The sequence below is a fragment of the Salarias fasciatus genome, chromosome 23 (assembly GCF_902148845.1).
Source record: "Salarias fasciatus chromosome 23, fSalaFa1.1, whole genome shotgun sequence".
NCBI classification, from domain to species: Eukaryota; Metazoa; Chordata; class Actinopteri; order Blenniiformes; family Blenniidae; genus Salarias; species Salarias fasciatus.
The window spans coordinates 13,407,919-13,421,968 of record NC_043766.1 but is presented as its reverse complement, the minus strand read 5'-3'; the positions used below and the strand labels follow the sequence as shown (position 1 = coordinate 13,421,968).

Below are 14,050 nucleotides of genomic sequence, written 5' to 3'. Positions count from 1 at the left end.
TTGCGTTCAGGCACTGTCATGTAAACAAGAAATTCCAACACGTGAATCGGCCTTAACACATTGTAATGACAGTGCCGTACACCCGGGAAAAAGTGGGGAAGGTTTATTGGTATCAAAATGTGGATACCACCCAACTCTAGTGTTTACCATGTCTGATATCATGCAGTGGAGCAGGACTCCGAAGAGTGTGCTGACCTGTGTCCATGGCAGCTGACCCTCAGGCCATAAGGGCCCTTCTCTGTCTGACCTGCTGCTTCAGTACCCTCTCCACCTCAGCTGTTCTGCACAGCAGCCACGTGTGTTACTATGGGATTCACTTTAGCCCCGTTTCCAGTGCGCATTCTGTACCAGCACGGGATGGCGTCTCCACTACAGAGAGCACGGCTGGAATGTAGGCGGGGTTGTGAATGGCCACATATCAAGGCAGGTACATGACGTCATTATACCATTCACTCTGCGGCTGTCGCTCGTCAGTGGCAATGGTCAGCCCTCAAGTGAAGCCGCGAGCTTCCGTTCTCAGTGATACAGCTTCGAAAAGTTTCTCATCCATACTCCTCCTCTCCTGTTATGAAGAGGAGTGTCTGTGCAACATCAGAAGATCAACGCTGAGGTGCACCGATGTAAGAAAAAAAAAAAAAACTGTTGAGAAAACAGCCAATCTGCATATAACGTCACATGCAAACAACAACAGAGGGTTTATATAGCCGATGAGCTGTTTAAAAATGGTGGGTTCTGTCGAGAATGATGGCCGTTAGTACCAATCAGCTGACTAACAGTACTGTCACTCCTGCTTATAGTAACCGTTGCTCGGTCAAATCCAAATGTGACAAATGAAGCATGAAGATACATGCATGTCTCAAAAAGTTACAATACAAAGGAAATGACTTTATATTTTTTTAATGAAATTAAAAATAATAATGAATAATAAACATTTAGTCTTCCTTACAGCTCACTCCAGTATCTCAGGAATACTCATAGAATTTTTAAAATATTGATTATATTTTCCCTTTCTCTATTTTATCCCCAAAAGGAAGTCATAATTTAGGGATTAAAAATGGAGGAAATTCTGACAAAACAAATTCTAAAAAATCTACATTTTCAGATACACCACTATACAATAGTGACACAGGTTTATCGAGTTCACTGCAGAGTGAGTTTTTCTGCTCCATGTTGGATGGGTGAAAAGAGTAGCTCCTCTGTACAGCGCCTTTGGGTGATTTGGTCGATCGACCAGTATGTGCACTAATTAAGGATCATTATTTGTGCAACATAGGCGGTAGAGCGTTCCTTTCACCTTAAAGCACCGGACACCTTCTCTACAACTTTTCTGGTGTTTTGGTTTGTCACTGTTGTGTCTGTCTGCAAACTTGAGACGTGAGGGTGAGCATGAGGGTGAGCGTGCAGGGAGCAGCGGGGATGTGTGTGCAGCTCGCTCAGAGTGAGAGAGGAGAAGCTGCAGGCAGGCGAATACGGAACTGGAGAATGTAGCAACTCTAAAATTTATATTTTGACTCAAAAGCTGCATCAATACAAAAACTACTGTATTTTTCAAATACAGATATTTAGGGAAATGTTGATATTATAGATTTCGATATATGATCCAGATCTATATCAAACATTTAACTGTCACACATTCTAAAATGCCCCATTGTGGCACTTTAAATCAAAATGTATGATCAAATATTTGAGAGATAAGTAAGGCTGCGGAACAACCTATATGTTACTACATTGGGGTTGTCCATAAAACTTTAATGAGTGTTTTTATTATGATTTAATAATGCGAAATGAAAGCAAGATGGATGGATGTATGGATGGATGGATGTTTGCAGAAATAATGACATGTAAATAGAACGATGGATTCAAATCATGTAAAATGAAGAATACAATAGTTTTCAGTTTTGGGACATTTTGGTGGTAAAATAAAAGGATTTCTTAACCAAACCAAAAACACAAAACACATGTATGCAATCATACTTTTACTTTTCCTTTGATATCAACATATCTGTGAAAATACGTAAATCTTGCTAAAGGGGGAAAAAAAAACTGTTCTCCAAAACCACAATATTTCATTAGATACCAATATTCTAACAGCAACTATGACTGGCTAAATTCATTCAAACTGTTAAGATAAATGTGTGGGCAACATTATAACAAACACTCGCTGCCAACTGCCAAAATGGTTATAGATTTGCTGATATTACCACAACAACCGAATGCAGCCCAATACAGGCCATGTACGATCAAATCCTGAACCTCCCACAGCATGGGGGATGAACTGTTACATGCTATTTCAAGGCTCCATCATGAGTAAAACACTTGAAGCCTGAAAAAAATATGTGGTTATATCATCATGGATTAGTTAGTGGTTTCTACATTTTAACCTGTGGTAGCTTCCAAAGACTTGTGTGGACAGAGCAAGCCATCAGCACCACAAAGTCCACTTCCTGGGATTAACCAACTCTGCATATGATGTCATCTGGGCTAAATCTGATCTCTCAACACAGCTGAGGAAAAAAAAAAAAAAACCAAACCTCTGTCCTCCGTTCAATCGCTGACCTCAGTGACTGAAGATAGTAATGACCATGAAGTGAAGAGGATAAAAGGAAGCTGATAGACTTAATCAGGAAAATACAAAATGATCCTGAAAAACAAGCACTAACTCATAAAAAAAGCTGTGTATGACATGTGTGGTACAGAGCCAAAACTTAACATGTATAAAGCACATCAAAAACAACCAACCGCCATACAAGGTGAAATAAATGAGACCAGTGAGGATTTCAGATTATTTTTGTGCATTTTGTGCACATTTAGAATAAATTTTCTGTTTTAATTGGCACTAGCATTAAGTGTCTCTCACTCAAAAGAAAAAAATGATTTCCTGATATTAAAGGTTAACCAAACATTACCTCACATGAGCAAGTGATGAATAATGAGAACTAGCAATTTAACACTTTGCCAATGTTCGAGAATGACCCCTTTATCAAATTAGGCTGAAAAGTTCTACTTGACAGAGAAAGACAATCTTCTGATTTCTCACACTGGATGGATCCAGGACAATTGATACGCAAGACATGCCACAGCTGCGCCTCATCTTAAATTGCCCAAACCTTAATAAACTCCCTTCTTTGTGATTTTACATGCCTTCTAATGTTCTTTTACCCATTTTTATCCTCAATATTATTTTTAATATATTAGCCTTAAATGTTTTTTACTACATACCAGAAGTGAGTGGGTTTTCCTACGGAATATTTTAAATGTCATATATAGGCGGTAGAAAGTAGTGGTATGATACTGTATCTCGCTTATCAAGCTCTAGACCAGGCTCGGGTGCCAGTCTGTGTGGAGTTTACATGGTTTTCTGTGGGAGCTTTTTCTGGGTCCTCCTCAGTCCAAAAGCTGTAAAACTACTCAGGTGTGAATGAGACCATTTGTTATTGTATTTCACTCTATGACAGGCATGTAACCTGCCCATGGTGTGCCCTACTCACCTAAAGTTAACCATAATAGGCCTTCAGCTCCCCACAACCCGGGTGGATGAAGGTGTATGGGATGGATGGGTGGGTGGATGTTTGATAGAGTATGAGCTGACCTGCACCCCAACAGGATCACACATCTTAAAATAACCTAATACAGTAACAGACAACTGAGATGATGTAATGAAACACATTAATAAACATCTTTGTTGTTTATCATTTGTAAAGCCAGTGTGATATTCTGGCAGTGTATACACATGCCTATGTGTGCAATGTTCAGGGGAACAGACACAGCATTATGCATAAGGCCCAGAATAGACACTGACCTTTACCTGACCTCCAGTGAAATATTTCACAATATGCAACTGGCAATGTGACTCACCACATCTTAGGCAGGGCAACTCAAATGTCAACATAATGCATCTTTACTTAATGACACTGATGGATCACTAAAGGTTCAAACAAATGGAGATGACCGTGGGTAGTATGTGTGTATAATTTTTTTTGATCAGAGGCTTGTGGTTGGGTGGTGGTGAGATGGTGTTACAGATCGAGTGGTGTCAGGGCGCAACAGCTGGGCTATGTTCAGCACCTCTCTTATTTCAGCTCAAATTGAATACAAGCAGATGGAGCCATCAGATGCCTCAGAAAACCCAGTGTTATAATTGGGCACTGCTGGTGCCACATTCACACTTAAAACTGTGCGTTCATGAGATTTTTTTAGAAGTATATTTAATGGTTATTTTCTAATGAGAAATTGTAGACTAGGGTTGTTCCTGATGCTAAATGTATTTAGTAACTGGACAGAAATTTTAATTAGGATGAGTTGAATTAACCTAAAAGTATGTATACAATACATAATTTAGTAGTACGTAGCGTTTATATCCAGAGTCCTTTGAAATCTTAAAGAACAGTCTTCAACAACTAATGTTTTAAGGTCGGGGTTATGAAGAGCTGCACTGTGATCTCAGACCAGAGAGGATAAGGGTTTATACTGGCAAACTTTGTCAAATTAGCCTAAACATGGTTTACTAAAGCTGCTCGTTGCTGTCTTTGTTCGGGGTGGGCTGATTTACAGGGTGACAGCGCCCTGCTACCCTGATCAGGATAAAGCGTTATAGAAGATGGATGGACGGATTTATTCATGTTTATTTAAAATTTGTATAATGATTTAAGTAGTTCTCAGACAGTTTTCCATGGCTTGGTTTTTTTTGTTTTTTGGTTTTTGGTTTGGTTTCTCTGTCGAGAATAGCATGGCAACACTGAACACTACACTTTCTGAGCCCTGCAGAGCAGAATGCACCGTGCAATTCGCTGCAAATACTGTTTCTTCATTTTTGAACTCTTCCTCTGATAGGGATTGAAGCTATTTCACCAGCAGAGTGGACAAAACACGAGAATTTATACTAAAATCCAATTAAAGCGGAGCTGCCAAATGTCACGAATCAAACATATGTGAATTGATTAGCTGACTCGTTGAATTATGTACAGCAAGTTATTAAATATTATCAAGTTATAATTTGGCTGCTGCATAATATTAATTATATTAATTATATCTATTGCTTACTAAATTATAAAAGACAACAATTTACTGAAAAATATTTCAGGCAAATTTGCAGTTGATTCAATGAATAATCTAATGTTCTCTGGGGATTGGCACAGAGGTCAGTATTGATACAAAAATGATTCATTTCAAATGAGCAAATATTATGTTTTCCTTCCTGTATACATTGAATAAAATTATGTCAGACAAAGCAATGTAAGATACTTTGAAACATTTGTGGAAATGTATATTGAATTTATATGTAGATCATACTCTTGGTCATTAATATTTGGTTTCCAATCGAGTGCTTGAATTAAAAGTTTTAGCTTCCTCAGTTTGTTTCAGCAACAAACTCATAAAGTAAAATTACAAGGTTTCAAAAAAAAAAAATCCTACACAAATTTAGATGGTGCGGCTGCAGTTACAAGACAGTAAATACAGTAAAGAAGGCTGCCAGAGATCTACAGAGTCATGGGAAGTTCAACTCTCTTGAACAGAAGCAGTAAATCTCCTTTGTCGTTTAACAGAAGAGTGAGGTGTGGCATTGCTACAATGTGTCTCATTGTGACCTTTCTGATTGGCTTAACTCTGATAATGTTACCAATCAATATTGTTGTACAAAGTTCTGCCATAATTAGGGGTAGTAAAATGGAATAAAGTAAAAAAAAAAATCTCTCTCTCTCTCTCTCCATATATATATATATATATATATATATATATATATATATATATATATATATATATATATATATATATACTGTATGTTTTTTTTTGACAATTACAGTTAATTTGTGTTTACTTTTATTTTCAAGAACAATGAATGATTGTGGAATATCAAAAACAGACGTTGGTATATTCTGCATTTGCCAAGACAAGAAAATACAATACAATCCACAGCTAAGACAGAACACTAGTGCTATTTGATGACGTCCCAACAAGCCTGGTGTAAAAAAAATATCTCAGGACCAGCTGAATTTAAAATTTCCATGATACGTTATCTTCAATTGACACTTTTTTTTTTTTTGAAAAATCTTTTGACATTGAAATGCACTGCCATTTGCTTTCAAATCAAGCGAGAGAGTTATTCTAACAAGACAAATTAAATGCTCAACTTGTAATCTTTTTTTCCATTTCTACTGTGAAACTCTGGCTGTGTACAAACATGCTTGAATTTTCTACAGAAGACCAAAGTGTTTTAATTAACACCTTGAAACTTCTTCTTTACTTGGAAGAGAAAAAAAAAAAAAAAAATCAAATCTCAAAATACTCGAAAATTTCACTTGGCTTCAGCTCACTTCAAATTACTATTGTTGAACTGTGGTTTGGTTATTCTGGCAGTACTCTGCATTCCACCGCTACAGTACAATAGTATGACACAGAGGTGTGAATTCTCGGCAGTTGTCATAATGACAAGGAGTAACCATGATAACACTTTGTTCGTCCCACATGGGGGAATTCAGTTAACACAACAGCTCCATCTATCCATCTTCTATACTGCTTAAACCTGTTTAGGGTCACGGGACACTGGAGCCAAAACCCAGCTTACAATAAGCGAGGGCGGGATACACCTTGGACAAGTCACCAGTCCATCACAGGGCAAGTACAGAGAGACGGCAACCACACACACTCCCATTCACACCTGACCTGGGCACAATTTAGGGTCACCAATTAAACTCATATGCATGTTTTTTGGACTAGGGGAGGAAGCTGGAGTACCCAGAGGAAACCTACACACACAAGGAGGAAAAATGCAAATTCCACACAGAAAGGCTCCTGGCCCAGTATCCACATCTTCATTTTCTCACTGTGAAACAAGACCACTGACCACTGCTTCACCATGCAGGTCACAGCAGTGTCACAATGCACAAAAAAAAAAAAAAAAAAAAAAAAAAAATTAACAAAGATAACTGATATTAAAATCCTAAATATGACTAAATATGAAATCTTTTCAGTGTTCTAATATTACATAAGAAAATCAAACATTGTATTAAAGTATTGCGAAACATTAACAGAAAAGAGATAAGATAAGAGAAGACAATAAGAAAATTAACAATAAAAACAGATGTAAATATTTACATCTTGTAATAAAACAGATGCATGTCCTTACAGCATATAACCAAACAAATGACTTAAAAACACACTGGGAACAATTTCAAAATAGAAAAATATACATGCAGTAAAATTAACAGTAGATTATGTTGGACCAGCAGTGCTGAACAGTTGGACTGCGGCAGGAATGAAAGACCTGTGGCAGCACTCTTCCTTTGTGGATGAAGCAAAGTTGACAAACACAACACGACTGAACGTTGCACTAGTCACTGTGATGCCATGTGACTTCTTTCTTACATGGAAAAGATTACAAGTGCAATAGACCAGAATGAAAGTGCAATTTATACCACACTGTTCTAAAGGCTTATGCTATTCACCACAACACATTTCACATTTTGGAGAGAAGTATTTCCATACAACACAGAGACTCTTCTTTACAGTACTGCCACAAACGAGACAATAATGCTTAAGTTTTAGTATGAAGACTAGATCTCCACAAAGCAACAATGTGCAGCTGTGTGAACATACTGTGCTGCTACTGGCTACCGATTCATTACAGGATTAACGAGTTGACTGAAGGTGGGCTTTTACGTGCTTTTGACATGCAAGGATTTATTCATTCAGTTTGACCAGCATCCACTCTGGAGGGCCCAAGCAGGATGGGGAAGAACTTAAATCGTCAAAATGTCACTTTAATTCTAGCAAAACATGCTGATAGAGCTTTTGTGCCTTCACAATTCTTCGACAACTGCCTCATGGTGAGCTGGTGTAAGCTGCTGAGCTAGACTGCAACAAGAGCTGCTTATCATGCTTCAGTGGGAGGCAGACAGCAGAGTTGGATACAACACCTCAGATTTCTTTCAGAGTATCACGACTGACCAGAACTGTGAGAGGCTTCACTTGCATAAACCACCTTACTCACTTGCTGCCTCTGCATCCATGAGTCAACAACACAATACAAAAGTACCAGAGTCATTCCACCCTTCGCCATACACATGGGATGATTGCCACGTTGGCCTGAAATACGAATAATTTTTTTTCTGCCACTTAGGTTTGGACAGAGGCTGAACATAAACACAATTCAGTCTCAAAAAGCTATGGCTAACCGCTGGAGTGATGGTATGATTACCACCATTCGCCCGTCACCATCAGCAGACAAATGTAGCACAACCACTATTCAACTTGAACCAAAACATCAAACTATATGTTAAAATATACATACATACACCCCACCCACTGGTATCATGGCAAAATAAATGTGAAAACTGCCATCACATTGAACAAGCGCTACATGTATATGACTGGCACACAATGCACAGTAGGTCTCTCTGTTTACTGTGTCCGTATCCCCTGACTGTAACCTCAATATCAGGCCTTTCTCACAGAGCTATACAGAGTCACTGTGCTGTACAATAAGTGCCAACACTAAAACATTTGTGTATTACTCCCCTGGTGTCCTTCTAGGATATTACATCCACTTGTCACAGTCAAATGTAGTTATTCACAAAGATGCATCTTCAACTCATTTTGATACCAGATTTGCAAGCATAGGAAAAGGGCAAGCCGGTGACCTTAAGATATTGATGTAACACTGATGTTGATTTTTTTTTTTTTTTTTTTTTTTAATATGCAATAATGCTTCATATGTACTGTGCTCATTTTCAAAGCTGACTCTCAAAATGAACACGGACTTGGTGTGTCACTTGTCAAATGAGCCTAATGGGTGGCCAGTATCCACAGGCAGTCGCAGCTGAATGACACATGTGTACTGTTTCTTTAAGACACTGGGATCTCCCCTTAGGAGTGAGGCCTGTAGTGTACTTACAGCAGTAGCTATACAGTACTGCCTCCATCACACAGGCATTTGTCAGAGTAAGATCACATCCAGCTGAACCAAAGACTGAAGCACTGTGTTTCGACAAGGCCAGCCAACAAAGACAACCTTTCAGTGATAAGCAGTTTCCCCCTTCTTTCTTGCATTCGGCTGCAGCTACAGCGGTTCTGTCAAGCCGCTCTGGCTCTAGTGCCTTGTAATGCCATACATCTCTTACACTTGTTACCATGTAGCAAAGCAGGGTGATACTGGCAGTCACCAGGTGCACGCAGGAGACAACATCATGACAAAAACAATACTAAGTATTCAGCAGCTAAAAGGCCAGCTGAGGACTGGGTAATCACTAATATGTGTTTGTCCTTCACAGATCCTCATTTTCAAGTGATTACAGTACAACAAAGGAGTGAGATTAGAGCAACTCTAATCAATCACATTACACTTGCAATGCAAAAAATATGGCTCATTGGGTTCCTGGTAGATCAATAACATTTTCTGAGCTGGGCATGAAGTAATCATTTACACAAGCCTTTACATTTTCAGTGAGACAATACAGTTTAACTCGCGGGTTTGGGGGGGGCTTCAACACTATACAAAGTCTACTTCTTTCAAACATAGTATGACTAAAGTAGCATATCTGCAGCAGTGCCTCAACTGAACAAAACATATGATATGATTCTGAGCAAGCAATTATCACTTTTTTAAAGTTGAATGTAAAAGCTGTTTTTGGCTTGTGCTTTGCAACACTTACTCTTGACTCTCCCTACAAGTGGGAAGTGATCTCTGAAGTGACTGACAGACAGAAGGATGACCCACTCATGTCAAGCATGTGTTAGCAGGTGGTTGTAGATAACAGGGCTGTTGCTTGTTTTAGTGTGTAAGGAAAAGCTCTACAACAGCTTGCACTGACAAAACAGAAGCTCCCTTCAACAGGCAGTGATGTTCACTGGGTTACCACAGGGTGCTGTGAGATCAGGGACAGACAGAAACATATGGACAGAAAAATGCGTGAAGGCCCGGGTCAGCTCGACAATCAATGAGGGAGACTCCGTTTGTCCACCTCAGCAACACTAGCATGCAGATTAAAACCTTCTCACTAAATAACAAACATATGTCCAATTTACAAGAGATTGTTAGAACTATAACAGGAGTTGGGACTGCAGTTTCAATGATACTATTAACAAAGAAAAAAAAAAATCAGTTTTTATTTGATATACATCCTCAAAAATAAAATCTAACATCATCCTGAGTCCTTGCTCTCGTCCCCTGCTATTAGCTGGGCGTTGTCGAGTTTGATGACACCTTTAGCACACTTCCTCCTTTGGCTATTAAACATTCAGATAAATACTGGATACATGTAGCAATGTTATAGCCCTAATGCTAGATCCAGATATAGCTGGACACCAATGAGATAAAAATACCCAAACAGATGGGAGGGTGCACAGGCAAAGGGGGAGAGGCAGCCAGCACAATTAAAGATTTCAGAGGAGAGAACTGCAATTACAGCTGTTTGCTAACCTCTGCCTTCTGTGTGGTTAGCAAAGTCTTTGGTGAATGCCCACTGAGAGATAATGACTTCCCTAAGAGATAGAAATTCAGAAGGTGCTTTTATTTAGACCCATGCAGTTGTGATGGTAACTCACCAGGTTCAGTATGAACACTTCGGCAATTGGGTAAATTATTTATTTATTTTAATATATTAGTATGCATTGCTATGAAACCCCTAAAAGTTGCAAAAGATGAAAATAGGAGAGAAAAGTTGATATTCTGAGGAAACTGTTGAGTAGTTGTTCACGAGCTGGTCTATAAGCTCACGATCTGAAAACTAACAGTCCTTGACATTTTTTGTGGTTTGTCACAGCCTGTCTAGAAACTACAAAATCTGTGCCAGAGAGAAATATTCATGCTGACACACAAGAAAAAGACAAACTATTGATCAAGGGGCCTGGAAAGAACATGTTAAAGAGGTGCATGCACATTCATTTGTAGTCACTAAGAAGTGAGAGTAGGGGAGACTACAACATACAAGTTGCATCAATTAATTTGGCACAATGGGGTGTGTGTGTGTGTGTTGAGCTACTGTATTATCCAATGCAGAGCCTGCTCCTCGTTTACAAACACATGTAGGGCAAATAAGCCTCATTAGAGTGGCATACATAGCTTATTTACTCCCTGTGCTTTAAGATGTTTTGAGATGATTGGTGCTTCTGATAGAGGGATGAAGAGTCTTCTCTCTCTATTTACATGACAATAATTTGAAGTGTAAACGTAGAATATTTACTGCATTGGGACTGACTGAAAACAGTGACTTCTGGAAACAGCCATTAGAGTGTATTTTCAAATTGCACCGCACTCCGTCTTCATGTAAACATGGGGAAACAACTTTTCAGTAATGCACCACTGCACATGCAGTCACTACTTTTATTTCACATGCAAGTAGATAGACAACAAAAATTATTAAGGATCCCAGAGTGTTTGTGTTTTTCAGTCTTATAGCACAAAAGCCTTGCAAACTAAGGGCATTCATTTAGCTGCCCATGACCGTCCCACAATATGCTTGTAGTCACCTCATTTACACTACCTGCCATTTGTTTTAAATTATTACATTTTTGTTCTGGTCAGGTCGTTCGGTATCATCAGGTTAGTGGTGATACGCAGCTCAAAGAGACATATTTCTTACATACACAAGATAAAGAGTGGAGGTATACAGTGAAGAATGTCAGTTTAAAGAAGACTCCAGTGACAAAAACAGTAATCACAATGCCACTTCAATGTCATTTCCAGTTGATTGTTATATAAACATGGTTGTGCTTGAAAATAATTCACATTATTTCAAAATATTAAAGCTGATTTTGCAAAAAAAAAAGAAGTGTACTGTACTGTCTAACGATAGAGAAAAATGAACCACAATGAGGTTCAATGAGCAATTAGTTCTCTAATGAAAAGCCCAAATCATCAGGAACTGTGGATTCAGACTTTTTTCACATGACTTATCAGTGAAACCATGTCAGAAACAGAAGCATACAGACAGATGCACACAGCTGGCAGTGTTGCAACAATGAAATGCATCTGTCATAGAACAAAGCCAAACATTTTTTTTCTCCAAGAATCAAAATCAAACGAGTCAAGAAATAAAGTTTTTTTTTTTTTGTTTGTTTTTTTAATTAATCCATAGTTTTATTTTAAACTGTGATTTCTGACTTTAGGATGCAACTCTATTTTAACATAACACCAGCAGCTGCTGCAGTACCATCACCTGAATACCAGCAACATGCAAAATCTGTGTCAGCATATATCATGATTTTCAGAAAACTAAACTTCTGTCCTTAATGAATTTTGTTCGAGGAAAATACTAAGAATTTTAAAATATAAATGCCTGTAAAGTGACTTGCATTGTTGCAGCAGTGTAACAATAGGGTGGCTGGGGAAGAGGCGATCGGATCGAGTATCAGCAATCCCACAGAGTGACGATTGGACAGTCTGAATAATGGTCGTAGTGTGCCAAGGACATATCCCCCAGACCATTACACTACAACCAATAGCTTCAACCGCTGATACAAAGCAGGATAGAGCCATGTTTGTATGTGGTTTTCCACAAATTCTGACCATACCAGCCCAACGTTGTGGAATATTTAGATAATTTTGAGACTCTTCAGACAAGACAACGTGTATCTACTCTTGTATTCTATTTTTGAGTGCCAGTGGAAACTGTTGCCTCAATTTTCTGTTCTTAGCTGGCAGAAATGTCACCCAATGTGATCATCTTCTGCTGTACCCCATCAGCTTCAAGGTTCCACAGTGGTGTGTGGTCAAAGATCGTCTTCTCCTCTGCATACCTTGCAAGTGGTTATTCGAGTTACTGTTTAGTTTGTATCACCTCAGACAACTCTGGCTTTCTCCTCTGAACTCAGATATCAACATTGTGGCTTAGAGAAGTGCCACTCTCTGGATATTTTCAGATCTTTCTCTTTAAACTTCAAAGATGGACATGTATAAAAATCTAACATTGTTACATTTTGAAACACTCAGACTAGACCGTCTGTTTTTACCATTCCAAGTTTTTATTTAAAAAAAAAAACGAATGTAAGACTGCAATCATCTGATACCACCACAGACACATTAGTTCAACATCAGCAAGACTAAAATTCCTACTTATTTATTATTTGTACTTATTGTTCATTAATAATTATGATGATTGTGATTTAGCATGTTCAATTTTCCATTTTGCATAACTTTGAAAACCCTAAAAATTACACTTTTAAATTTGTTGGAAAACTTTGTGTTTGAATGAGCACAAGTCTACAAAGATGCAAAGGCAGAATCATTTGTGTTTAGTGAAATACCATAACTGCTTATTGATGAATCGTATATAAACAGTCACATTGCAATTTGAGATGTTGCAGTATGAAAAACACTGAAACCCCATAAACTTTTCCCCGACTCCCAGATGCAAACGTAGGCATAACTTTTATTATTGACTGATAAAGCGTTTCAACCAATGGAGTCAGTGCTTCTCTGTGTCGCAGGCCAATCATTCACCATCACACAAGCGGCATGTGTATCAGCCACACCAACAACAAAAACAAGCTGGAGAGCAGTATGAATAACAACAGAGTCTGCAGAGCAGGTCAACCATTGAAGATAATATCTAAGAAACACTCCAGAAATTATTTTGAACAGTTTAAGATTCAAGGCAACAGACACTCAAAAAAAGGTGTGATGCAAAACATCCTGGACTTGGCACAATGACATGAGGAAACACAACCAATTTTTCACCAGCATTAAAAAACACCAGTAGTTGAGTGGCTGCTCCTTTGAAAGGAGAGGGGTTGTATGCAACAAATAACTGCAATAAAAGCAAAACTGTCTGGTCCGTAACCACAGACACATTGTGTTGTTACATCCAGGAATCAAGGAAACTCCACCCCATTTGTTGTCTGATTAATGTTAATCAAATGAGTAGAAGTATATTGTGAGTGTTTTACAAATTGCTAATTTAACTTATTTCCAAGTCAGTCTTGTGATCTTGAATGTAGTCGGGTACTATCTATTTGCAGACATTTTTCACTGATATTTGAACAAATAATTGCACTGAATATTGTTATTAGTATTTTAACAAAGTTCAAATAAATACTTTTTTGAGGTACTCCATAG

At 38.3% G+C, this 14,050-nt stretch overlaps 1 protein-coding gene across 9 annotated transcripts in view; it reads right to left on the bottom strand.

Moving 5' to 3' along the window:
* The window catches only part of csnk1g2b (casein kinase 1, gamma 2b), a 46,608-nt gene that overhangs the window by 27,043 nt on the left and 5,515 nt on the right, over positions 1-14,050 (bottom strand). The window lies entirely within an intron of this gene.